This window comes from Pseudophryne corroboree, chromosome 2, assembly GCF_028390025.1.
Source record: "Pseudophryne corroboree isolate aPseCor3 chromosome 2, aPseCor3.hap2, whole genome shotgun sequence".
Classification (NCBI taxonomy): Eukaryota; Metazoa; Chordata; class Amphibia; order Anura; family Myobatrachidae; genus Pseudophryne; species Pseudophryne corroboree.
The window spans coordinates 236431939-236458241 of NC_086445.1; the positions used below are offsets into that span (position 1 = coordinate 236431939).

At 44.3% G+C, this 26303-nt stretch overlaps 1 protein-coding gene and 1 pseudogene across 1 annotated transcript in view; both read left to right on the top strand.

Annotated features, from left to right (window-relative positions):
* Nucleotides 1-26303, top strand: part of LOC135050688 (retinol dehydrogenase 7-like) — a 318758-nt gene that overhangs the window by 45392 nt on the left and 247063 nt on the right. The gene's annotated exons all lie outside the window — the stretch shown is intronic.
* Nucleotides 24228-24346, top strand: LOC135051829 (5S ribosomal RNA; annotated as a pseudogene).

Below are 26303 nucleotides of genomic sequence, written 5' to 3' on the forward strand. Positions count from 1 at the left end.
GTATGGAGAGTGTAATAAAGAAATTACACATGTCCTCAGTGGGGTCTTTAAAGTCTGGTGTGGCTGTTGCGTCTGTTTCCAGAGCATTGAGAGTTTGGGGATCAGTGTTGTCCACGGATGTGGGGGAAAAGATCTCAAGACAATATTTGCAAAGAAGTCTAGGTTTCATGCTTAAAGGCATAGAGTATTTGTGCGAAGCCTCTTTGGATATGCTGGATTTTGCAGCAAAGTCCATGGCGGCAGGTGTATTGGCCAGAAAGGCCCTTTGGCTTCGGTCGTGGTCAGCAGGTATGCATTCCAAAAACTGACTGGTGCCCTTACCGTACGAGGGTTCTCTATTATTTGACAATAAACTAGAGGCCATTATACAAAAGATGTAAGGAGGTAAATCAGCGAGGTTACCTCAAGACAGAAGAAATAGATTCCATTTCCTTCCTCCAGACAGCAGTTAAGAAGGCAAGAAGTTATAGGCCAGGACGACCTTATACGGGAAGATATTCCTCGGGGATGAATAGGCAGCTTTTTTGTCGGGCTTAGAGGAAAGGTGGACGAAGACAATGACTATTGCAGGGTCCCAGTATCCTTTCCAGTAGGAGCCAGACTCCAGAAGTTTGTCAGTCAGTGGCAGAGTTCAATTCGGGATACGTGGGTACTGGACGTGATATCTCAGGGATACCGGATAGGGTTCTTCGAGGTCCCAAGAAAGGACAAATTCGTAATCTCGGAAAGACCAACTGTGAGTCTGGAACTAAGAGCCCCGGAGGACAGTTTAGAAAAACTAATCAGGGCAAAAGCAGTAGAGACAGTCCCGCCTTCAGAAAGAAAGAGCGGGTTCTATTCCAGAATATTCCTGATAAAAAAGGCGTCTGGAGACTTCAGGACTATACTAGATCGCAGACAATTCAACAAAATTTTCAGTTTACGTGCCTCCCTTGCGGTCTGAAGACGTATCCAGGGATATTTACCAAGGTCCTGTCGGCACTGGTGACCATGATAAGAGGATGAGGAATAGCAATCTGGTCATATCTGGACGACCTACTAGTATGTGGAGAGTCAGTTCGGAAGGTAAAGGAAGCATTGGAGGTGACGCTGCAGATCCTGCAAGAGCATGGCTGGTAAATAAACTGGAAAAAAAAAAAAGCCAGCTAGAACCAAGGCAAAAGATCCAGTTTCTCGGAGTACAGGTGGATACTATCAGTTATACGATAGGTATTTCGGTAGAAAGGTGCTCAAAAATTCGGGATCTGGCTTCTCTGCTAAAAGAGTGCAACAGCGTGACACTGCGCCAGGGGATGCGTCTTTTGGGGATGATGGCCTCCACCATAGACGTGGTCCCTTGGGCGAGATGGAGATATCCTAAGCTACTGTCGGAGACGTTATTCCCTGAATTATCACATAAAGTTATGTCAAAAAGCAAGGCGCTCCCTAGACTGGTGGATGGAGACTGAACTGGTCGACAGAAAGACTGCTTTGTCAGATCGTCACTATCTTATTCTAATGACAGATGCAAGTGCAGTCGGATGGGGGGCACACCTGTTGCAGCAGAACTGCCAAGGCAGGTGGAACCGGGAAGAAGAAAGACTGTCTTCAAACCACAGAGAAATGAGAGCCGTGTGGAAAGCGATGAAGTATTTCCAGGAGCAATTTCAGGGGAGACATCTCAGGATATTTTCAGACAATGTAGCAGTGGCAATCGGCAAGGTATTAATGGAAGAGGTGTCAAACAGACTACGTTGGGCAGAGGGTCATTTCGAGTCCCTGTCAGCGCTACATGTTCCAGGAGTAAACAATTCTGTATACAATTCTTGTCTGTCGGATTTCCTCAGCAGACAAGAGGTGCTACCAGGACAATGGGAATTGAACGACAGTGTTCAGGCAGATTGTACAGAAATTCGGCAAGCCTCAGGTAGATCTAATGGCCACGCACATCAATGCGAAAGTTCCTCTGTTCTTCTCCCGATATCGTCTCCCAGGATCAGGCGGAGTGGATGTCTTTTCTCTCCCGTGGAGATTAAAGCTTGCATTTGTTTCCCTCCGTTTCCAATGATCGCACGTATTCTAAGAAAGATCAGGGAAGAAAGGGCGCAGATCATAATGGTTCTCCCATATTGGCCGAAGAGAGTGTGGTTTCCCTCAGTACTGAGGATGGCAGTAGGAGAACCTTGGACGTTGCCGCTAGTAACGGATCTGTTACGTCAGGGTCCATTGCTGCACCCAAAATCTACAGCAACTTCATTTGACGGCATGGAAATTGGATGGCAATTATTGAAAAACAAAGGTTTATCTGAACAAGTCGTGAGTTTGCTGATTCAGTCGAGAAAAAAGTATCCTCTAAGGTCTATTATAGAGTCTGGAAGACTTTCATTTCTTGGTCCGGCTCAAGATTTAGCCCGCAGAAGGAAGGGACGTCTCAGGTCTTACAATTCTTGTTTGATGGCTTTGAAAAGGGGCTGGCAGTGTCCACTATCAAGGTCCAGATAGCAGCTTTGAGTGTCCTGTTGGAGCGAAGATTGTCCGACGAGGGCCTAGTGAAGAAGTTCTGTCAGGCAATTAAAAGGATAAGACCTCTGATTAGGTCGGTTCTCGCTCCATGTGATTTAAATTTAGTTTTGAATTCATTAATGTTGTCCCCGTTTGAACCGTTACAGAACGTCTCAATTAAATTTCTAACTTGGAGAGTAGTGTTTTTGGTAGGCATCACCTCAGCCAGAAGAGTAGGAGCCCTATCTCAATTTCTTTCCGGATAGACTTGTTCTAAGAGCTAATCCAGATTTTCTGCCTAAAGTGGTGTCAGATTTCCATTTTGAATCAGGACATTGTATTACTATCATTCTACACGCATCCGCAGAATGAGGAGGAGAGAATGCATATTTTGGATCTAATAAGAGCAATCTCAGTCTACTTGGAGAGAGTTGAGGAGTTTCGTAAAACAAAGCACCTGTTTTGTATTCAGGAGCAAGAAAGGGCGAGAAACCTACGAAACAAACCATTTTCAGATGGATTACGGGACTCCTGACGTTTTATTTACAAGCAGAATGGTCGTGAGGTTCCGGAGGAGCTAAAGGCACACTCTACCAGGGCTGTTGCAGCTTCTTGGGCTAGGAAGGCACGGCTCTCTGCGAAAGATTTATGTGCAGCAGCTACATGGTCTTCCATACATACAGTCTCTAGCCATTATGTGGTAGATGTTGTAGACGTCCACTTTGGAAAACGTATCTTTAAGGGGGCATTGAATTAAACAGGTTATGCTTTTCAGCATTAGGACAACGGCTCTTGTGTATTTATATTGCCCTCCCTATATTGAGCATTGGTATATCCCAAGAGTAAGGGCTGCCATGAAGTAGTGTAGGAGAAAAAAGCAAATTATACTTACCGATAATTTAATTTCTCCGAGATACTTCATGGCAGCCTACAATATACCCTCCCTTGGTAAAGTCTTAATATAGCCTGGTCGCAGGAGACACTCAAAAGACTAGTGGAGGAAGGGGAGGATCAGGGCTATATACCCAAAGTGGGTGGTCCCTAAGTGAGTAAAAAATTCCCTGTCTAAAGTTAGGAATGGGATACAATCCCAAGAGTAAGGGCTGCCATGAAGTATCTCGGAGAAATGAAATTATCGGTAAGTATAATTTGCTTTTTTGCCTTCACCTGATCTGAAGGGCCGTCTTGTCAGGCAAAATCGATGAGGGGACGATTTTTGAAGGATAGGTGTAACCTCGAGTGACGACATCCCGTACCCAGGCATCGGAAGTGGTCTTCAACCAATCCTGGGTATACCCCAGAAGTCGGCCCCCCACCCTGGGATCCCCCAGAGGGAGGCCCGCCCCGTCATGCGGCAGGCTTGTCAGTCTTGGAAGCAGTCTTACGGGCAGCCCAGGCCCGTTTGGGTTTGGGCTTATTAGGTTTGGAAGTGCGAGCCTGTTTCGGGTACACCTGACCCTTTGCTTTCCCTGAAGGATGAAAGGAGCGAAAAAAAGTACTCTTAGCCTTCGGTACTGAAGGAGCAGTACTAGGTAGACAAGCTGTTTTAGCAGAAGCTAAGTCAGCCACTATCTTGTTGAGGTCTTCTCTGAAAAGGATGTCTCCCTTAAAAGGGAGTACCTCCAGGGTTTTCTTAGAGTCCAGATCCACTGACCAGGACCGCAACCATAGAATCCGGCGAGCCAGTATGGACATAGTAGAAGCCTTGGCCGCCAGAATACCGGCATCAGAAGCCACCTCCTTAATGTAATGAGAAGCTGTGACAATATACGATAGACATTGTCTAGCATGATCAGAAGCGTTGGAAGACATCTCAGCTTCCAACTCCTGAGCCCACGCTTCAATAGCCTCTGCAGCCCAAGTCGCTGCAATGGTGGGCCGATGCGCAGCACCTGCTAGGGTGTAAATCGCCTTTAAACAACCCTCCACACATTTATCCATCGTTTTTTTCAGAGACGTGACGGTAGTTACTGACAGAGCTGAGGATACCACCAGCCGCGCCACCTGCGAATCCATTGGCGGGGTTGTTTCCCAATTTTTACTGAACTCCGCAGCGAGGGGATAGCGAGCCAGCATCTTCTTGTGAGGCGTGAATTTCTTTCCAGGATATTCCAAGGACTCCTGACGTATGTCAACTAAATGGTCAGAGTGAGGTAAAACTTGTTTAACCACTTTCTGACGTTTAAACCTGTCCGGTTTCTTAGGGGCAGTATCAGGCTCCGGGTCATCAGTAATTTGGAAAATGAGCCTGATAGCCTCCAGCACGTCAGGAACATCCACCTGTGAGACAGACTCCCCATCAGAAGCATCAGGGTCAGAATCTGTGGGGTCAGTATATACGCCATCCTCATCAGACGAGGTGTCTGGGACATTGGAGGATTGTGAGGAAGTAATGGCCTGCTTAGAGGACCCCTTGGTCTTAGGCAGGCGAGGGTTAGCCTTCTGAGTAGTCAGTGATTGGTTCAATTGCTGTAACTGAGTAGACAGTTGATCTGCCCATGGCGGGTTAACCGCGGGGACCATAAGCGGTTGTACTGGCACAGGAGGTCCCATAGGGGGCGTTAGTCTAGTTCCCAGCGTATTCAATAGCGTGGAGAAGGTTGTCCAAGGCGGGTCATTTTAAACCCCCATTGCTACGATCCCACTGGGGGGGTAAGGAACCCCCAGAACCTGAACCCTCAGCTGCTATGTTTCCCTCAAATGTGTCTGCAGCGTCACCACCACGCAATGTGGGATCAGCTCCAGCTCCGTTGCCCTTTGTAGCTGACATACCCAAAAGCTCAATGCAGGGCAATCCAGTACAATATCAGCAGCACAATACCTGACAAGAACCCCCTTTGCAGTGTATTAGCACAAACAGGGAATTCAAGAGGTATATGTGACTGAAATTCACAGAGAAAAATACACAATAAGTATATCCTGTGAACTACCTATATTAAATGATAAACCTGAAGCACCTAGCCCCCTCAGGTTATAGAATAATAGGGATAGCAATCTGAGTGAGAGACACGAAATGGAGGTCACACAGCAGCTACATGCACACACATATAGTCACAATGTACAATGCAGAAATTATGACATGCAATAAAACTGCACTGGACTAGCAATACAAAGTAATACTAAGTATGGCTATATATTTAGTAGATATATCAATGCACAGTAAAGACTCGATGTATATCACAGGGTACTTGTACTATATAACCCTGACCAAATGCACTGTTTCTTAACTAACACTGTCAAGAGACTTGTAGAATACTTAAGCGTCTTGTAAAATGCACAGCGCTGACATGCAGGCGGATTTGCCCAAACAGTCCCAGGAACAGTGCTGCTCTGTGTAATGGGGCCCAAACACTGACTGGGAGTGAGGGAGAGAGAGATATGCAGCTCTAGGGCGGGAACATTACTATAAATGGCACCCTGGGGCTGGGGGAGGGGCTACAAGTCCAAGCCTTATCCCCCTGGCTGGACTTCACCACTGGTACTGTGGGCTGTTAATAAAACGTTTTTTGTGAGGTAAAAAAAATGACTTGTGCCCTTACCCTGGTGGTTTAGTGGAGTCCCTGTCCTATTACAGTGTCCACGCCAGCGTGCGCGGCCCACCTCCCACTGGCCGCGCCGGATCGCGATTTTAGCAGGACCCGCCTAGGAGCAGTGGCTGATTTAGCGGGGGGCGATTAGGGCGAATGCCCCCCCTACACATACCGACACCGGGATAGAGGCCGGGTCCCGCCGCGGTGTTGGGAACGGGGTGGAGAGCGGTGCAGCGCAGCGGGGGAAGGGGAGAGAGAGAGCGTCCTGACGCGCGTACAGGGAGGAGGGGGCGTGGTCAGAACAGAGGTCGGCGGGGACAGGCTACAGTGATTGTATACACTGCTGCCTCTGCCGTCCGTTCTGACCACGCCCCCTCCTCCCTGTACGCGCGTCAGGACGCTCTCTCTCTCCCCTTCCCCCGCCGCGCTGCTCCGCTCTCCACCCCGTTCCCAACACCTCCATCCCGACTCCTCATGCTGCTGCGGACTAAATATGAGTAGGTGTCAGTGTATGCCATGTCTCCTCCTAAAGAGAGAGAGAGTGTGTGTGTGTGTGTGTGTGTGTGTGCGTGCGTGCGTGCGTGTGTGTGTGTGTGTGTCATCCACCCCCCCTTCTCCTCCTAGCTTGCTGGCTAAAGTGTGTGTGCCATGTCTCCCCTCCTAACTAAAGCATCTGTGTTCCATGTCTCCCCCCTCCCCTCCTAGCTGAAGTGTCTGTGTGCCATTTCTCCCCCCCTCTTCTCCTAACTAAAGTGTATGATATGTCCCCCCTCCTAGCTAAAGTGTGTGTGTGCCACGTCTCCCCCCTGTGTTTTTTTTCCCTCGCTGCCACAGTGTAAGTTAATATGGGGGTAGGATTCGGCTCATTCAGTGTGCTACAATGTGAATGTCGGCTCATTTGGTGTGCTATAATGTGAATTTCGGCTCATTCAGTGTGCTACAATGTGAATTTCAGCTCATACAGTGTGCTACAATGTGAATTTCGGCTCATTCAGTGTCCTATAATGTGAATTTCGGCTCATACAGTGTGCTATAATGTGAATTTCGGCTCATACAGTGTGCTATAATGTGAATTTCGGCTCATTCAGTGTGCTATAATGTGAATTTCGGCTCATTCTGTGTGATATAGAAACATAGAATTTGTCGGCAGATAAGAACCACTTGGCCCATCTAGTCTGCCCCTTTTTTTTTTACATTATTTTTATCTCTAACCTTATTTGATCCTTATTTCTTTGTAAGGAGATCCTTATGTCTATCCCATGCATGTTTAAATTGCCCTGCTGTCTTAGCCTCTACCACCTCTGATGGAAGGAATGGCGATTCGCCAGTCTGTATCACCAGTGCGCAGGGTTCTCTCCACTAACTGGCAACATTTTATTAGTAATGGCAACAATAGGAAATTTTAGAAGCGAACGGTAAGGGCATTACTAAGTGGGAGGGGCTATGATTAGGGGGAGGAGTCATCATTCTTAAACCGCCCCCCCTAAAAGTTAAGTCTAGATCCGCCACTGCCTAGGAGACCCACTTACCTCCTCCCTGAGTGCGGCCACGCGATCCAGGAGAATTTCGGCAGGTGTGTGACTAACAAGGAGCAAACCGCAGCCTCCGCTGTAAGTACCCGGCAACCAGGGCGCCGGAGTATACAGCGCCGCTGGGGGAGGTGATGGAGCTGCAGTAGGAGATGTCAGACTGACATCTAATACTCACAGAGTCACTGCTGCAGCCCTTGAAGTCTTCATTTTTCACTTAGAAAAGCTCTTCTCAGGGCTGCTGGAACAGCCTCCCTGTTTAATGCCTGCTTACTGCATGGCACCAACTACAAAACTGAGCTTCTGTGCACGAAGGCGGGGTTATAGACGAGGCGGCGCTATGCATCTTGGGAAGAAGGTCAAAGCTTTGAGCCTGTTGGTGCCTCGGATCAAGCTCCTACTCTACACCCCGATGTTATTCCCTGTGGAGCTCAGTGTACCCCGCAGCAAAAATACTGTGATACACTATATATTGACCCAGATGCACCTAGTACCCTAGGGTACAGTATACAGTGATAGATATATCTGGAAAACACCGCAGTGAAATCACATAGCAGATACAGACACACATAGTCACGTTTGCAATGCAGATAATTATTTTCATGACAATAAAATTGCATTGGATTATTATATGAACATATATAAATATATGGAACACAAGTGAGGTCAGTGCGCTACTTCCCTTCACAATTAATAAGATACGTATAAAGTAGAAAGTGTCTTTAGTCTGTCCAACTTGCACGTTGTACCCACAGGTAAACCTGCGAACAGCTGCTCAGTCCCTCGGGGTGTCACTAGGTTTAGCAACAAGAGAATCTGGAAAAACAAGGAGAGAGGACCAGCGCCTGATGGTGCAGTAACTTCTCACTTATTTTACTGATTTAACAAAGCATCTGTAAGTAATCTGCGTACCAGATGGTAGATATTATATCGTGCACATCAAACACAGTGGCTTATTTCTTGAATCTGTTGTTCACAGCAAAGCGGATCTACGATGGACAAGCACAAGATACACTCCTCATAGTGCAATATTAGTTTGTTAGATTGCAGTGAATACTTTACACCTCTATAGGTATTAAGCGTACCAAACAGATGAAACAATCGAGCATATCATGAGGGGTCTTTGTCCTCCAAAGGTTTGTTCACTAAATAGCAGGATCTGAAATCAGCAAGCAAAAGATACGTCTCTCATAGTGCAATATTGACTCATTCAATCAGATAGATCTTTCATATATCGCTTGGTATTAAGCGTACCAGAGCATAGAAGTAGTGTAGCATATCATGGGTGGTCTTTATCAGGTGTGGCTGACCTCCGTTATGGTGTATTATACCAATATTAACAAATCCCACAGTATAAATGAAGATGATATTAGCTGATAAAAAAATAGGTTTATTTTAGTGATGAGCGGGTTCGGTTCCTCGGAATCCGAACCCCCCCGAACTTCACCCATCTTACATGGTTCCAAGGCAGACTCTGATCCTCCCGCCTTGCTCGGTTAACCCGAGTGCGCCCATACGTCATCATCCCGCTGTCGGATTCTCGCGAAATTCGTATTCTATATAAGGAGCCGCGCGTCGCCGGCATTTTCACTCATGCTTTGGAGATGATAACGAGAGGACGTGTCTGCGTCCTCTCAGTTCTTTCTTTGTACAGTGTGCTGCAAATATCTGTGCTCTGTGTTCTGCAAATATCTGTGCTCAGTGTGCTGCAAATATCTACGTTCTCTGCCTGGAAAACGCTCCATATCTGTGCTGCATTGTAGGAGGACAGTGCAGAATTTTGCTGACCACCAGTATATAATCTATAGCAGTGCGGTACAGTAGTCCACTGCTCTACCTACCTCTGTGTCGTCAAGTATACTATGCATCCATACCTGTGATGCATTTTAGTTGTGCGCAGTATAGTAGGAGGACAGTGCAGAATTTTGTTGACCACCAGTATATAATCTATAGCAGTACGGTACAGTAGGCCACCGCTCTACCTACCTCTGTGTCGTCAAGTATACTATCCATCCATACCTGTGGTGCATTTCAGTTGTGTGCAGTATACATAGTAGGAGGACATTGCAGAATTTTGCTGACCACCAGTATATAATCTATAGCAGTACGGTACAGTAGTCCACTGCTCTACCTACCTCTGTGTCGTCAAGTATACTATCCATCCATACCTGTGGTGCATTTCAGTTGTGTGCAGTATACATAGTAGGAGGACATTGCAGAATTTTGCTGACCACCAGTATATAATCTATAGCAGTACGGTACAGTAGGCCACCGCTCTACCTACCTCTGTGTCGTCAAGTATACTATCCATCCATACCTGTGGTGCATTTCAGTTGTGTGCAGTATACATAGTAGGAGGACATTGCAGAATTTTGCTGACCACCAGTATATAATCTATAGCAGTACGGTACAGTAGTCCACTGCTCTACCTACCTCTGTGTCGTCAAGTATACTATCCATCCATACCTGGGGTGCATTTTAGTTGTGTGCAGTATATATAGTAGGAGGACAGAGCAGAATTTTGCTGACCACCAGTATATAATCTATAGCAGTACGGTACAGTAGTCCACTGCTCTACCTACGGCTGTGTCGTCAAGTATACTATCCATCCATACCTGAGGTGCATTTTAGTTGTGTGCAGTATATATAGTAGGAGGACAGTGCAGAATTTTGCTGACCACCAGTATATAATATATAGCAGTACGGTACAGTAGGCCATTGCTATTGATATATTACTGGCATATAATTCCACACATTACGAAATGGAGAACAAAAATGTGGAGGGTAAAATAGGGAAAAAAGATCAAGATCCACTTCCACCTCGTGCTGAAGCTGCTGCCACTAGTCATGGCCGAGACGATGAAATGCCATCAACGTCGTCTGCCAAGGCCGATGCCCAATGTCATAGTAGAGAGCATGTAAAATCCAAAAAACAAAAGTTCAGTAAAATGACCCAAAAATCTAAATTAAAAGTGTCTGAGGAGAGGCGTAAACTTGCCAATATGCCATTTACGACACGGAGTGGCAAGGAACGGCTGAGGCCCGCTCATATGTTCCTCATGACTAGTGGGTCAGCTTCACATGAGGATGGGAGCACTCATCCTCCCGCTAGTAAAATGAAAAGACTTAAGCTGGCAAAAGCACAGCAAAGTACTGTGCGTTCTTCTAAATCACAAATCCCCAAGGAGAGTCCAATTGTGTCAGTTGCAGTGCCTGACCTTCCCAACACTGGACGGGAAGAAGTGGCGCCTTCCACCATTTGCACGCCCACTGCAAGTGCTGGAAGGAGCACCCGCAGTCCAGTTCCTGATAGTCAAATTGAAGATGTCACTATTGAAGTACACCAGGATGAGGATATGGGTGTTGCTGGCGCTGAGGAGGAAATTGACAAGAAGGATTCTGATGGTGAGGTGGTTTGTTTAAGTCAGGCACCTGGGGAGACACCTGTTGTCCGTGGGACGAATATGGCCATTGACATGCCTGGTCAAATTACAAAGAAAAATCATCTCTTCGGTGTGGAATTATTTTAACAGAAATGCGGACAACAGGTGTCAAGCCGTGTGTCGCCTTTGTCAAGCTGTAATAAGTAGGGGTAAGGACGTTAACCAGCATGGAACATCCTCCCTTATACGTCACCTGGAGCGCATACATCAGAAGTCATTGACAAGTTCAAAAACTTTGGGTGACAGCGGAAGCAGTCCACTGACAACTAAATCCCTTCCTCTTGTAACCAAGCTCCTGCAAACCACACCACCAACTCCCTCAGTGTCAATTTCCTCCTTAGACAGGAAAGCCAATAGTCCTGCAGGCCATGTCACTGTCAAGTCTGACGAGTCCTCTCCTGCCTGGGATTCCTCCGATGCATCCTTGAGTGTAACGCCTACTGCTGCTGTTGTTGCTGCTGGGAGTCGATCGTCATCCCAGAGGGGAAGTCGGAAGACCACTTCTACTACTTCCAGTAAGCAATTGACTGTCAAACAGTCCTTTGCGAGGAAGATGAAATATCACAGCAGTCATCCTGCTGCAAAGCGGATAACTCAGGCCTTGGCAGCCTGGGTGGTCTTAAACGTGTTTCCGGTATCCACCGTTAATTCACAGGAAACTAGAGAATTGCTTGAGGTACTGTGTCCCCGCTACCAAATACCATCTAGGTTCCATTTCTCTAGGCAGGCGATACCGAGAATGTACACAGACCTCAGAAAAAAGAGTCACCAGTGTCCTAAAAAATGCAGTTGTACCCAATGTCCACTTAACCACGGACATGTCGAGCAGGGCAGACTAAGGACTATATGACTGTGACAGCCCACTGGGTAGATGTATTGCCTCCCGCAGCAAGAACAGCAGCGGCGGCACCAGTAGCAGCATATCGCAAACGCCAACTCGTTCCTAGGCAGGCTACGCTTTGTATCACCGCTTTCCATAAGAGGCACACAGCTGACAACCTCTTACGGAAACTGAGGAACATCGTTGCAGAATGGCTTATCCCAATTGGACTCTCCTGGGGATTTGTGACATCGGACAACGCCACCAATATTGTGCGTGCATTACATGTGGGTAAATTCCAGCACGTCCCATGTTTTGCACATACATTGAATTTGGTGGTGCAGAATTATTTAAAAAACGACAGGGGCGTGCAAGAGATGCTGTCGGTGGCCCGAAGAATTGCAGGCCACTTTCGGCATTCAGCCACCGCGTGCCGAAGACTGGAGCACCAGCAAACACTCCTGAACCTGCCCTGCCATCATCTGATGCAAGAGGTGGTAACGAGGTGGAATTCAACCCTCTATATGCTTCAGAGGATGGAGGAGCAGCAAAAGGCCATTCAAGCCTATACAGCTACCTTCGATATAGGCAAGCGCAGTGGAGAATGATTTCAACGTTGTGCAAGGTTCTGCAACCCTTTGAACTTGCCACACGTGAAGTCAGTTCAGACACTGCCAGCCTGAGTCAGGTCATTCCCCTCATCAGGCTTTTGCAGAAGAAGCTGGAGAGATTGAAGGAGGAGCTAAAACAGAGCGATTCCACTAGGCATGTGGGACTTGTGGATGGAGCCCTTCATTCGCTTAACCAGGATTCACGGGTGGTCAATCTGTTTAAATCAGAGCACTACATTTTGGCCACCGTGCTCGATCCTAGATTTAAAACCTACGTTGTATCTCTCTTTCCGGCAGACACAAGTCTGCAGAGGTTCAAAGACCTGCTGGTGAGAAAATTGTCAAGTCAAGCGGAACGTGACCCGTCAACAGCTCCTCCTTCACATTCTCCCGCAACTGGGGCTGCGAGGAAAAGGCTAAGAATTCTGAGCTTACCCGCTGGCGGTGATGCAGGGCAGTCTGGAGCGAGTGCTGACATCTGGTCCGGACTGAAGGACCTGCCAACGATTACTAACATGTCGTCTACTGTCACTGCATATGATTCTGTCACCATTGAAAGTATGGTGGAGGATTATATGAGTGACCGCATCCAAGTAGGCATGTTAGACAGTCCGTACGTATACTGGCAGGAAAAAGAGGCAATTTGGAGGCCCTTGCAGAAACTGGCTTTATTTTACCAAAGTTGCCCCCCCTCTAGTGTGTACTCCGAAAGAGTGTTTAGTGCAGCCACTCACCTTGTCAGCAATCGGCGTACGAGGTTACTTCCAGAAAATGTGGAGAAGATGATGTTCATCAAAATGAATTATAATCAATTCCTCCGTGGAGACATTCACCAGCAATTGCCTCCAGAAAGTACACAGGGACCTGAGATGGTGGATTCCAGTGGGGATGAATTATTAATCTGTGAGGACGGGGATGTACACAGTGATAGGGGTGAGGAATCGGAGGATGAGGAGGAGGTGGACATCTTGCCTCTGTAGAGCCAGTTTGTGCAAGAGAGATTGATTGCTTCTTTTTTGGTGGGGTCCCAAACCAACCAGTAATTTCAGTCAGAGTCATGTGGCAGTCCCTGTCGCTGAAATGATGGGTTTGTTAAAGAGTGCATGTCCTGTTTATACAACATAAGGGTGGGTGGGAGGGCCCAAGGACAATTCCATCTTGCACCTCTTTTTTCTTTCATTTTCTTTGCATCATGTGCTGTTTGGGGACTATTTTTTGAAGTGCCATCCTGTCTGACACTGCAGTGCCACTCCTAGATGGGCCAGGTGTTTGTGTCGGCCACTTGGGTCACTTAGCTTAGTCGCACAGCTACCTCATTGCACCTCTTTTTTTTCTTTGCATCATGTGCTGTTTGGGGACTATTTTTTAAATCTGCCATCCTGTCTGACACTGCAGTGCCACTCCTAGATGGGCCAGGTGTTTGTGTCGGCCACTTGGGTCGCTTAGCTTAGTCACACAGCTACCTCATTGCACATCTGTTTTTCTTTGCATCATGTGCTGTTTGGGGACTATTTTTTAAATCTGCCATCCTGTCTGACACTGCAGTGCCACTCCTAGATGGGCCAGGTGTTTGTGTCGGCAACTTGGGTCGCTTAGCTTAGTCACACAGCTACTGTTATCAACCACAGGTAGTGGTTCATTCCTATTTTATGTTTTTAGTTCTCTTGCAGGCCAGGATTTCCCTTTGCTCTGGTTCAGAAGATTATTGTTTTCTGTCAGTGGTGAGTCTGTGTAATTGCAGCCTGTTTCCATGTGGTTGGCCTCACCTGTCTGCTAATTGCATCTTGTCAGTTTGGAGTCATGCAACAGGGCAGCTGCACGACATAATTAATTAGGCCTCTCTGTTATATGCTGGCTCAGTGCAATTCACAGACGCTGGTGATATTTCCTGGGTTCCAGAGTTCTTGAGTTCTGAGCTAGTCCCTGCCAGTGCCTGAGCTCCTGTCTAGCAGTGTCTGTCTAGCTGCTTCCGGTGTCGGTTCCTGTGTCGATTCCTATGTCAGTTCCTGTGTCTGATTCCGTGTCCTGCCGTGAAGCATTCCTGTCCAGAAGTCCTGTGGCTTTGCCTGTGCCTGGTCGAGTTTCTGGATTCTTGGTGTCCACCGGTCTGTCGTTTGGGATTCTGCCTGTCCTCCAGTTCTGAGAGTCTGTGTCGGCAGCATTGGGGGTTCCTGTCCGTTTGCCAGTATTTGTACCGGTTCTATGAGTAGCGGCTTTGCCGCGTCCGTCGGCCTAGGCCGCTGTATTCCTTTGTTATATTTAGTTACTGGTGTTTTGCAGAGGGTTCTGCTTATGCTGTCACCGCCGGTACACAAAAGTATTGTGTCGGCGTGTGGACAGCATTTCCTTTGGTTGTTCTTTTCCTTTGGCGGCAAGCCGCGCATACATTTAGTTTTAGGCTAGTCAGTAGCCCCTGGCTTTGGTTGTTTCAGTTAGAGGTCCCCTTGTTATTACCCTGTCTCAGTTCACGCTTTGTCTCCCTTTAAGACCTGCGGGGGCATCGGAGTTGGGCAGACCTAATCCGCCCTTCAAACGCGGCTGCCATGGGCCCAAGAAACCATAGTCATGCAGGCGTGAACTGACCACACGGGTAAAACAACGGAGGTAGGGTGCTTGGGGCTATTTCCACACCACACCTTGTTTCAGCGTCACGTTCTGGTGCTCAGGACTCACTACGCAACATCTCCCTTGTTCTGAGCACCAGGAACCTAACAGCTACCTCATTGCACCTCTTTTTTTCTTTGCATCATGTGCTGTTTGGGGACTATTTTTTAAATCTGCCATCCTGTCTGACACTGCAGTGCCACTCCTAGATGGGCCAGGTGTTTGTGTCGGCCACTTGGGTCGCTTAGCTTAGTCATCCAGCGACCTCGGTGCAAATTTTAGGACTAAAAATAATATTGTGAGGTGTTCAGAATAGACTGGAAATGAGTGGAAATTATGGTTATTGAGGTTAATAATACTATGGGATCAAAATGACCCCCAAATTCTATGATTTAAGCTGTTTTTGAGGGGTTTTTGTAAAAAAACACCTGAATCCAAAACACACCCGAATCCGACAAAAAAAATTTCAGGGAGGTTTTGCCAAAACGCGTCCGAATCCAAAACACGGCCGTGGAACCGAATCCAAAACCAAAACACAAAACCCAAAAAATGTCCGGTGCACATCACTAGTTTATTTCCATGAACAGGGGAAGATAACAAAAAATAAACGATAAAATCAACAACAACAAAAATTAGCTTATCTGAGTAAATAAGTAAACTGTCAGGCAGTCCAGGGTATATCCACAGTGAGTGCCCACGTCAGGGGCGATCAGAATAGGTCCTCTACGTGTTTTACCTTACAAGGCTTCCTCAGGAGTGTCTGTGGGCCTGGACTGCCTGACAGTTTACTTATTTACTCAGATAAGCTAATATTTATATATTTTTTTGTATCTTTTGCTTGCTGATTTCAGATCCTGCTATTTAGTGAACAAACCTTTGGAGGACAAAGACCCCTCATGATATGCTCGATTGTTTCATCTGTTTGGTACGCTTAATACCTATAGAGGTGTAAAGTATTCACTGAAATCTAACAAACTAATATTGCACTATGAGGAGTGTATCTTGTGCTTGTCAATCGTATATCCGCTTTGCTGTGAACAACAGATTCAAGAAATAAGCCACTGTGTTTGATGTGCACAATATAAAATCTACCATCTGGTACGCAGATTACTTACAGATGCTTTGTTAAATCACTATAATAAGTGAGAAGTTACTGCACCATCAGGCGCTTGTCCTCTCTCCTGATTTTTCCATATATAAATATATATATATATATATATATATATACAGGTTGAGTATCCCATATCCAAATATTCCGAAATATGGAATATTCCGAAATACGGATGTTTTTTTAATGAGTTAGATAGTGAAACCTTTGTTTTTTTTGATGACTCAATGTACACAAACTTTGTTTAATACACAAAGTTATTAAAAATATTGTATTAAATGACCTTCAGGCTGTGTGTAAAAGGTGTATATGAAACATAAATGAATTGTGTGAAAGTACACACACTTTGTTTAATGTACAAAGTTATAAAAAATATTGGGTAAAATTACCTTCAGGCTGTGTGTATAAGGTGTATATGTAACATAAATACATTCTGTGCTTAGATTTAGGTCCCATCAACATGATATCTCATTATGGTATGCAATTATTCCAAAATATGGAAAAATCCGATATCCACAATACGTCTGGTCCCAAGCAGTTTGGATAAGGGATACTCAACCTGTATATGTGTGTGTGTGTGTGTGTGTGTGTGTGTGTGTGTGTGTGTATATGTGTATATATATATATATATATATATATATATGTAACAATGCGTGGTCTGCGACCGGATGTATATATCAGAGTACTCGTACAATATATTCTGGCACTGGTACACTTGTTCTTAACTAACGCTGTCTTATTATCGACATGTAGAATACTTAAGTGTTTGTAAAACCACGGCGGGTTTACAAAGGATACCTTGCCTTGCAGTCCTGGATACCAGTCGCATCTATTTTAGAGAATGGCACCCAGTCTCAGTCAGAGAGTGAGGGAAAGTGTGAGGCAACTCCAGGGCAGGAACCCCAGCAGTAGATGGCACCTGGTGCTGGGGGAGGGGCTTCAGGTCAAGCGCGCAGAGCCGGCCCTAACCAATACGATGCCCTAGGCAAGATTTTGGCTGGTGCCCCCTAGCACCACCGCTGGTTCCGCCTCTGACCTGACACCTCTTTCCCAGCACCATCACCCCTCACCCATAGCAGTCCTTATTTTGATGTTTGTCCCCTCTATATTTTGGGAACAGCCCAAAAAGGGGTGTGTTTTTGTGGTAAGGGGCATGGCCACACAATAGTAACCCCAATTACAATTACGCCACACAGTACTGCAACTTCATTCACATTTGATCATGCAATAGTGTCCATAATTCATATTACATCCCACAGTAGTATCACTTTACCTTATAAACGTTACTCCTCACAGTAGAGCCTCTTATTCACATTACATCACACTGAATTGCTCCTTATTCACATTACACCACACCCTATTGCTCTTTATTCACATTAGATGACACAGTAGTGACTTTTCTATATGCAACGCCACATAGTAGAGCACCTTATACACATAATGCCACACATTAGTAATGCATTTATGCACATAATTCCACACAGTAATGCCCCTTACACATATGAGACTCATTAATGTCCTTATAAACATAATGCGCCTTACACATTATGACATCCTTTATTAATGCCCTTTTACACATAATGTCCCTTACACATATGCTGCACATTATTAATGCACTTATACACATAATGACACACATAGTGCCCCTACACATTTGCTGCACATTATTAGTGCCCCTATACACATAATGACACGCATACAATAGTACCCTTTTACACCTATGCCGCACATTATTAATGCCCTTATACACATAATGACACGCATAGTGCCCCTTACATATATTCCGAACACTACTGCACAACCAACCCACTCACATGCACACAGCAATCACACTGCCACTAACACTGTGATCTCTGCCTTTGCTTGGATACAGATGTGTCCTCCTAAATCTTGCCTCAATGCTAACGTCTGGCACCTTTTTTTTAATCAAAATGCATCTTATTTTGGCTAGGATGCACAAGCAGCTTCTACTGATTAAAATGATATGCAGCATGATTATATACTGTGTGAGACTGTGGCTGTGTCTGCATATGAAATGCTACACACAGAATATAGGCATGCCGCATATCATTTTAATCAGCAGAAGCTGCTGATGCCCCTAGGCATATCAAATGCCCTAGGCAATTGCCTAGTTTGCCTATACCTATGGCCGGCTCTGCAAGCGCCTTTTCCCCTATGCTGGTCCTCACCACCAGGTACTATGGAGCCTTACACAAAACAAGAAGGTAAAGCTCACGGCGCTTAGTTAATCATGTACAATGTGAAATGAAAATGGGCTAAATTAGCCTGTAGGAGTATTATGGAGTGAGAAGGTTCTATCGAGATAGTAAAGTACTGTAGTAAGGAGGTAAATCTGAAACTGTATCCCCGTCTTTAGAAGTATCCGAAAATCCCTTCAGAACAGCACTTACTTCTTAACCCCTTGTAACGTTCCTCAAAAGGTATCTTTGTAATCCCTCTGTACATATAAGTATGCTTTCAGCAAGGAAAGGAAAACCCGTCAGTGGGTCAGCAGTAATCCAGACACCCGCTTTCTGTGAAGGCTGTGTCGTCCCTTTATACGTGTGGGTAAACTTTCAGCGTGGAGAGACCCGTCAGTATGTCAGCGGTATTTCAAACACCCAAATATTGGAGAGATTAAAATATCCAATGAGGATTTTAATGGCACAATAAAAATTCATACAGATGTAAAACAAATTAAAAATCTCTGTCTAATAGTGGGAATGGACAGTGCTCGAAGGGATCGTACCCGCTCTCTGTGGAGGCTGTGCGCTCCCGCTGAAGACGTCCGGCAAGTCTCAGCGCGCTGTCCCGGCAACAGCCTCAAGCGAGAAAGCCGAAGATGGTCTCGCTCCATCCGTCTCCGTCCCCGTCCAAATTCTGCAATGTATATCAACGCGTTTCGGAGATTCCGCCTCCTTTCTCAAGATACATTGCAGGTGCAACAGTCATCTTTTAAATACCCGTTGGTAATCCACATTTGATTGATTTACAATCTACAGGTGTTTGTAATCAATCACACTTCTTTCACACACAAGTCATTTCACATTACAGATGACAGCGTGAGTTTTCACAATGGAAGGTCAAATATACAAATACTTTTCGGTGGCCTAATTCTAGCCTAATAAATTTATATAATAATAAAAAGACAATCAAGAACAATTAGGATATTATACATACAATAGTAATAAAATTCTATACAAAAAGAAAAAACCTACCATACTATATCTATTGTTATAAATATATCATATACCATGGTAATACATATTCATTCAGTCACCATGCATAAATTAAGGGTTAAATAAATAAATAAGAAGGAGAGAAAAAAAAGGAGGGTATTAGTCATAGATTATTATAAAAACCATTTTGTCTCAAAATCTTTGTTCAAACCATGAGGCATTAAAGTTTTAAACTCAAAAATTGTTTTCATTTCTAGTTTTGTTAATCTTTCTGTTCTATCATTAGTTCTCCAATTACAGTTCACTTGTTTAATACCTGCAAAAAATTTAATAAATTTGGGATCACAGTTATGCATAGATTTAAAATGCATAGAGACATCATGGTTTTCATATCCCCGTTTAGTATTTCTCACGTGCTCTGCTAGTCTGTCCTTTAGTGGACGTATCGTACGACCAATGTACTGCTTGCCACATTGGCATTCTAAAAGGTATATTATATATTTGCTATGGCTAGTAATACATTCTTTTATGGCCAACTTTTTATTTGTGCTGTTAGAAACTACCTCTGTGATTTTTCTATCGGTTTTACAGGTTTTGCACACAGAACAATCCCCACACCTTTGGAACCTTTGTGTGGCTAAGCGAACTTCTTTTTTAGGTATATGCATGACACTGCTGAGTAAGAGGTCTTTTAGATTATTCGCTTTACGGTAAACTAATCTTGGGGTTTCCGAAATAAATTCTTTAAGACAGGGATCTGCATAAAGTATCCCACAATGTTTTCTAATGATCCCCTCCAGCTCTTTATGCTGATTCATGTACCGGGTAATAAATGGAATGTCTCGCTTACTCTCCTTTGTCCTTATTTTGGCCGCAAGTGTATCAGACCTGTCCATATTTCTACATTGATTTATTGTATAATCTACTTGATGTTTTCTGTATCCTTTATCTAAAAATTGCTGCCACATCTTTTTAGCCTGGATATCGTAAGTATCCAAATCTGTGCAGTTGCGGCGCAACCTGTGAAACTGACTATTGGGTATACTAGTAACCCAGTTTTTATGGTGATTACTATCAAAATTGATATACGAGTTACAATCTGTTGGTTTGTTATAATTTTTTGTATAAAGACAGTTATCTTTTATGTATATAGTAAGATCCAAAAAATTGATACTGAGATCACTAACCTGAAAAGTGAGACATATGTTACGGTTATTGGTATTTAATCGTTGACAAAATGAATCCAAAGAGGGCCTATCTCCCCTCCAAATGAATATCATATCATCGATATAGCGATTATATAGCACCAGGCTGGCACCTGCTTCTGGATCCGCCCATATGGCTGACTCCTCCCAATGCGCTATAAATAAATTATGTCCCTTCTATTATGAATTCCTTAAATGTGTTAGTGTAATTACTCTTATTCAGATGGAATGGGACAGAATTTATTTTGAAAAATAATTTTTTTTGGTATGGTGGAGATTTTTATATGCAATGCAGAGGCACTGCGATGGGCACCAGGCTGGCACCCAGCTACGCCAATTTATTTATGGCGCATTGGGAGGAGTCAGCCATATGGGCGGATCCAGAGGCAGGTGCCAGCCAGGTGCTATATAATCGCTATATCGATGATATTATATTCATTTGTAGGGGAGATAGGCCCTCTTTGGATTCATTTTGTCAACGATTAAATACCAATAACCGTAACATATGTCTCACTTTTCAGGTTAGTGATCTCAGTATCAATTTTTTGGATCTTACTATATACATAAAAGATAACTGTCTTTATACAAAAAATTATAACAAACCAACAGATTGTAACTCGTATATCAATTTTGATAGTAATCACCATAAAAACTGGGTTACTAGTATACCCAATAGTCAGTTTCACAGGTTGCGCCGCAACTGCACAGATTTGGATACTTACGATATCCAGGCTAAAAAGATGCGGCAGCAATTTTTAGATAAAGGATACAGAAAACTTTAAGTAGATTATACAATAAATCAATGTAGAAATATGGACAGGTCTGATACACTTGCGGCCAAAATAAAGACAAAGGAGAGTAAGCGAGACATTCCATTTATTACCCGGTACACGAATCAGCATAAAGAGCTGGAGGGGATCATTAGAAAACATTGGGGGATACTTTATGCAGATCCCTGTCTTAAAGAATTTATTTCGGAAACCCAAAGATTCGTTTACCGTAAAGCGAATAATCTAAAAGACCTCTTAGTCAGCAGTGTCATGCATATACCTAAAAAAGAAGTTCGCTTAGCCACACAAGGGTTCCAAAGGTGTTGGGGATTGTTCTATGTGCAAAACCTGTAAAACCGATAGAAAAATCACAGAGGTAGTTTCTAACAGCACAAATAAAAAGATGGCCATAAAAGAATGTATTACTTGCCATAGCAAATATATAATATACCTTTTAGAATGCCAATGTGGCAAGCAGTACATTGATCGTACGATACGTCCACTAAAGGACAGACTAGCAGAGCACGTGAGAAATATTAAACGGGGATATGAAAACCATCATGTCTCTATGCTTTTTAAATCTATGCATAACTGTGATCCCAAATGTATTAATTTTTTTGCAGGTATTAAACAAGTGAACTGTAATTGGAGAACTAATGATAGAACAGAAAGATTAGCAAAACTAGAAATGAAAACAATTTTTGAGTTTAAAACTTTAATGCCTCATGGTTTGAACAAAGATTTTGAGACAAAATGGTTTTTATAATAATCTACGACTAATACCCTCCTTTTTTTTCTCTCCTTCTTATTTATTTATTTATTTAACCCCTAATTTATGCATGGTGACTGAATGAATATGTATTACCATGGTATATGATATATTTATAACAATAGATATAGTATGGTAGGTTTTTTCTTTTTGTTTAGAATTTTATTACTATTGTATGTATAATATCCTAATTGTTCTTGATTGTCTTTTTATTATTTTATAAATTTATTAGGCTAGAATAAGGCCACCGAAAAGTATTTGTATATTTGACCTTCCATTGTGAAAACTCACGCTGTCATCTGTAATGTGAAATGACTTGTGTGTGAAAGAAGTGTGATTGATTACAAACACCTGTAGATTGTAAATCAATCAAATGTGGATTACCAACGGGTATTTAAAGGATGACTGTTGCACCTGCAATGTATCTTGAGAAAGGAGGCGGAACCTCCGAAACGCGTTGATATACATTGCAGAATTTGGACGGGGACGAAGACGGATGGAGCGAGACCATCTTCGGCTTTCACGCTTGAGGCTGTTGCCGGGACAGCGCGCTGAGACTTGCCGGACGTCTTCAGCGGGAGCGCACAGCCTCCACAGAGAGCGGGTACGATCCCTTCGATCACTGTCCATTCCCACTATTAAACAGAGATTTTTAATTTGTTTTACATCTGTATGAATTTTTATTGTGCCATTAAAATCCTCATTGGATATTTTAATCTCTCCAATATTTGGGTGTTTGAAATACCGCTGATTTACTGACGGGTCTCTCCACGCTGAAAGTTTACCCACACGTATAAAGGGACGACACAGCCTTCACAGAAAGCGGGTGTCTGGATTACTGCTGACCCACTGACGGGTTTTCCTTTCCTTGCTGAAAGCATACTTATATGTACAGAGGGATTACAAAGATACCTTTTGAGGAACGTTACAAGGGGTTAAGAAGTAAGTGCTGTTCTGAAGGGATTTTCGGATACTTCTAAAGACGGGGATACAGTTTCAGATTTACCTCCTTACTACAGTACTTTACTATCTCGATAGAACCTTCTCACTCCATAATACTCCTGCAGGCTAATTTAGCCCATTTTCATTTCACATTGTACATGATTAACTAAGCGCCGTGAGCTTTACCTTCTTGTTCTGTATATGTATTGATTGGTGCAGGTGGACACCATTAGGTAAAGACAGGCTGCTAAAAGAGGCGCGGTGTATAGGTTTTCCTTTTTTGTTATACTATGGAGCCTTATTGAAGTGCATATTTTACTAATCGACCTTTGCTCCCATGTCCTGGTGGATATAGTGGGGTCCCTCTTCTGTCACAGTGTCCACGCCAGCATTGCGGTTTATCTCCTTAAACCGCGACTGGAACGTGATTTAATGATGGGTCCCGCCTGGGGGACCCTCTTACCTCCTCCCTTAGTAGCAGCCATGCGATCCAGGAGAGCGTCTGCGGTGGTGTGCCTAGGAGCCGGAGCAACTCCGCCGCAAGTACCCGGGAACAGAGCTAGCGGGAGTATGCGACGCCGCTGGGGAGGTGATGGAGCCACGCCCACAGCACAGTATGTCACACTGACATATTAAGTGCTGCAGCCCTTGAAGTCTTCTAAAAAGCTTTTTGAGGGCTGCCTAGCGCAGCCCCTTGTTAAGTGACCTGCTTCAAGCAGGCACCAACTCTAAAACTGAGCTCACAGTGCCTGGAGGCGGGGTTAGAGAGGAGGCCCCGCAATGCATTCTGGGACAGTCTAAGGCTATAGCCTGTTGGAGCCTCTGAATCAAGATCCATCTCTGCACCCCAATGTATTCCCTGTGGAACACTGTGTACCCCGCTGCAGAAATGACAGGGGCGGATTGGCTGGTGAAATTTATCACTCACAGTGAAATTTATCACTCATTAATAAATAAGGGCATAAGTGCCTCCGTTCATTGGTGGTCACTGTTAAATATCAAGGGAGGTCCTGTGTCAACAGATCAGCTACTTACCACCGTGAAAAGGAGCTGAGTCTGGAGCAGGGTGCCAATGTCCGCGGTCCTTGAGAACGGAAGTTAGGACACCGGGTCCAGACATTCATCAGATTCATCACTTCAATCAAGGAATTTTTGTGTTAGCCTCATAAAAAGGTTAATCCAAACATAATATGTGTCTGTGTGTTTTGGATTGATGTTGTGTGTTAGAATATACTGACCTACGGTATAACCGCACTGAGCATGCCCAATCTCGTCTGATCTTGGAAGCTATGCACTGTTGGGCCTGGTCAGTACCTGGAAGGGAGACCACCAGGGAATACTAGGTACCGTAGGTATTTTACTCTTTCATGTGAAGCAGATTCAAACACTCGGAAACATTAAAGATTACATATACAATTTAGGCTTTACACAATATTGGGGTACATCCTGAGCCGAAATGAGCAACGCTTTCCTTAACAATTCCAAAATATAAGGAATAATTATTTAACTGTTATAAGGAAACCAATATTTTCACTTACATATTACCATTTATTTGCCCACATTTATTATTCATACTCTTATAAATGTACGCTTACGTCTGCTCCTCTTTTTTTTAAGTGTAGAATAATAAACGTTAAATTGTAATAAATTTCAAATTCATTATTTAAAGTGTGCCCTGGAAAAGACGCATAGTTGATTCTGGTTTTGCTCTCGCAAAACTCCCTGTTTTCCTGTGTTTGAAAAATGGCAGATTGAAGCTGATTGGTAGTAGTTTATCGCTATCCACTTTATCATTCTCCAAGGCTTAGTAAATCTGCTCCTAAATATCAAAATAGATCTGTCTATAAAAAAAAATAATTCTGGGATTTATTGCTTTTGGAATGTTGTCAGCAAGCACAAGCAGAAAATTATTAGTCAAATGTGACAACCAGTAAGGTAATTAGCTTTGTATGTACATGTCAGAGACAAGACAGACCTCAAGACTGGATTTGAAATTGACTTCCCCTCTAGGATAAATGAAGACTTATCCAGACAAGAAGATGGTACTGTAATCAACAGATGTCTTTCATGCCAACTAACAAAGAGGTGCAGCTCAGTAGAATGCATATGCAGGCCTGACTATGGGCCTGAAGATGACAAAGAGTCTATTGTGAGAAGCGGGAGAGTTGCAGTGCTGTGTGGGTGTAGCAGTGACATGTATACTACTACACTCAGGGCCAGATTAGCAATGGGGCGGGTGGAGTTGCAGCTCCAGGCCACCCATTGAAAATAGGCCCACAGGAGGAGACTGACAGCGTTGACAGGAAAAAAAAACTTTTTCCAGTCACAGACTGCCAGCGGCTGTCCTCTCTCCTCTCCCTCCCCCATGCCCTGCATCCCCGAATCCAGCACTCTTACCTAAAATGAGTCACAGCGGTGCAGGCAGTGTGGTGGCCGCATCTCACCTCCAGTCACTCCTTCTCCGGGGTCCCGAGCCTGTCACTCACAAGCTCCGCCCCCAGACAACACGAGGAGCTGCTGCTGCTGCAACTGCAGCATGAAGTTAACCCTGGTAAGTTTTATAATGGCTTCTTAAGGAGTAAGATCAATTGGTGTAAATATACTGTATGTGTGGAGTGTGTACTGTTTGTATGTGTATTGTATGTACACCAGCATTTTTCAACTAGTGTGCCGCAAGCAGTTGTCAGATGTACCGCAGCCGCCCGCCCACCAGAGATGCCTGCCATACCACTACCAACTACAGCGGTCACTGCTGTCAGGCTTGTGTAGTGGCGAAGCAGAGCTCCTCCGTGGCACGGCCTGTGACCTACTGTATCGTAGTGATGGGTAGTTCATGAATGATTAGTTCAAAATGAACTAATCTTCAAAGTAAACTAGTTCGTTCAGTTCACAGCTTTGGCAAAGATTAGTTCATCAGGAAGGAGGAGTTAGACACAGACAGAATAGAGCCAGCATTAGGCTAGTCACTGTCTCATTCACTGGATTTTCACTTCCTGATTCTGATGCTGTGAAATGAAAGTTAAAAGTACAACACAGCCCAGCAATACAGATCTAATAAAAAATAGCATCTGCACTGCCTAGCCAAAGTCTATGGGGTAAATTTACTAAGGTGGGAGATTTTTAGAACTAGTGATGTTGCCCATAGCAACCAATCAGATTATATCTATTATCTGCTAGAAGCAGCTAGATAAATGGTAAGTAGAATCTGATTGGTTGCCATGGGCAACATCACCAGTTCTAAAAATCTTCCACCTTAGTAAATTTACCCCTATGTGTGTCTGTGAGTGAGCATGTGTGGTCATGCTGCTCACC